The sequence below is a fragment of the Crocuta crocuta genome, unplaced genomic scaffold, assembly GCF_008692635.1.
Source record: "Crocuta crocuta isolate KB4526 unplaced genomic scaffold, BGI_CrCroc_1.0 scaffold528, whole genome shotgun sequence".
Lineage (NCBI taxonomy): Eukaryota > Metazoa > Chordata > Mammalia > Carnivora > Hyaenidae > Crocuta > Crocuta crocuta.
The window spans coordinates 302,686-304,912 of record NW_027530010.1 but is presented as its reverse complement, the minus strand read 5'-3'; the positions used below and the strand labels follow the sequence as shown (position 1 = coordinate 304,912).

General features: G+C 42.3%; 1 pseudogene; it reads left to right on the top strand.

Annotated features, from left to right (window-relative positions):
- The first annotated feature begins 563 nt into the window (after positions 1 to 563).
- On the top strand, positions 564 to 791 carry LOC144231533 (small nuclear ribonucleoprotein G pseudogene; annotated as a pseudogene).
- The last annotated feature ends 1,436 nt before the right edge of the window (positions 792 to 2,227 follow it).

Below are 2,227 nucleotides of genomic sequence, written 5' to 3'. Positions count from 1 at the left end.
TCTGTGCTGACTGCCAGCTCAGAGCCTGGAGCCTGTTTCAGTCTGTGACTCCCTCTCTCTCTGGCCCTCCCCTGCTCACGCTGTCTCTCTCTCTCTTCTAGAAATAAATAAAAATATTAAAAAAAAAAAAGATTTAAAAATAAATAAATAAATAAAAGCCCTGTACTTAGGGATGCCTGGCTGGCTCTGTCAGAAGAACATGCAACTCATGATCTTTGGGTTTTGAGTTCCAGCCACATGCTGGGTGTGTGGTGATTACTTAAAATTATAATCTTTAACAAAAAATTAAAATACCTTACTTAAAAAATATTTTGGAATTTTTCTTATTAAAAATTTTTTAATAGTTTATTTATTTTTGAGACAGAACATGAGCGGGGGAGGGGCAGAGAGAGAGGGAGACACAGAATCTGAAACAGGCTCCAGGCTCTGAGCTGCCAGCACAGAACCCAACGTGGGGCTTGAACCCACAAACCGTAAGATCATGACCTGAGCTGAAGTTGGATACTTAGCTGACTGAGCCACCCAGGTGCCCCTGGAATCTTTGAGCTCACTGAGTAGTCACCATGAGCAAAGCTCACCCTCTGGAGTTGAAAATATTTATGGACAATAAATTATTTAAATTAGATGGTGGCAGATATGTCCAAGGAATACTCTAGGGGTTTGAGCTCTTTATGAATCTTGTAAGAGATGAATGTGTGGAGATGGCAACTAATAGGCAACAGAACAATACTTGAATGGTGGTAATTTGAGGAAATAGTATCATCATGTTAGAAGCCTTGAAACAAGTATAAACAGTGGATGTGTTCACGAGAAGAAATGAACTGCTTCTACAAGACCCATCTCTCCACAGAACCTGTTTTACTACAATATAAAAATCAGGTCGTGTGCATTTTCATATTGAACTTTTTTGTGAAATAAGCTTTTGTAATAGTCAAAAATATATTTTGGGGGGGTGTCTGGCTGGCTCAGTCAATGGAGCATATGATTCTTGATCCCAGGGTCCTAAACTCAAACCCACATTGGATGGAAAGATGACTTAAAATCTCGGGCACCTGGTGGCTCATTTGGTTGAGCGTCAGACTCTTCATTTTAGCTCAGGTCATGATGAGAGACCATAAGGCAAGCTGAGGGCCAAGCACAAGCTAGCACACTACCCGCCCCCGCCCCGTGGTGGGATCTGTGTGATATTCCTCAGGCGCTCCTGCTGCCCAAGAACAAAGGAAAGGAAAGAAAACAAATGGCTAACTGTAGAGATCACACTCACTGAGTCTCCATCAGTTCACAAATATCTTAGTAAATTACAAGAAAAAGGCAATCCCATCAATGGCCTAAAATCCTGGAACTCCCTGTCTTAATATTAATGCTATGCTAGAAGGAAAAACAGCCTTAGCTTGACAATAGCTAGGCCTCCAATAATCTGTGATCTTTAGCATATGAAAATCCTTTTAGGAACTCCCTCTTGACTTTATCTCTTCCTCTCCCACCAATTCCATAAAACAGTCCCCACCCCCCACACTTAGAGTGCAGTTCTTTCTGCCCGAGGGTTCTGTCCTCAAGCTTTAATAAAATCACGTTTTTGCACCAAAGACAGTCTTCAAGAATTCTTTCTTGGCTGTCAGATCCAACCCCCCCCATCACCCCAAAACCTCATCAATGATTTCACGGTTCGTGAGTTCAGTTTGTGAGTTCGAGCCCCACAACGGGCTCTGAGTTGCTGGAGTTTTTAAGGCTGCTTTTAACTAAAAAAAAAAATCACATGCTCTACTGACTGAGCCAGCTAGGGTCCCTTTGCTTTTTTCTTTTCTTTTTTTTTTTTAATGTTTTATTTCATATTTTAGAGAGGGAGAGTGAGCAGGGGAGGGGCAGAGAGCCAGAGACAGAATCCGAAGCAGGCTCTAGGCTCTGAGCTGTCAGCACAGAGCTCAACACAGGGCTCAAACCCCTGAACTGTGAGATTGTGACCTGAGGCTAGGTCGGAGGCTTAACTGACTAAGCCACCCAAGCACCCCTGCTTTTTGCTTTTAAAAATTAATATATCCCGGACAATTTTTCCAAATCAAAACATGGATTTAATGGCCTCGTAAAATTCTTCTTTTCCTCTGTAAAGAACTTTAGCTCTTCCCTGATCCTGTCCCCACCTAGTTGATTTCCAGAGCAAAGGACCTTCCACCTGTCAAAATCCACTCTGCCTAGAAGGCAACTGATGCTACAAATAGCCAGTTTTGTT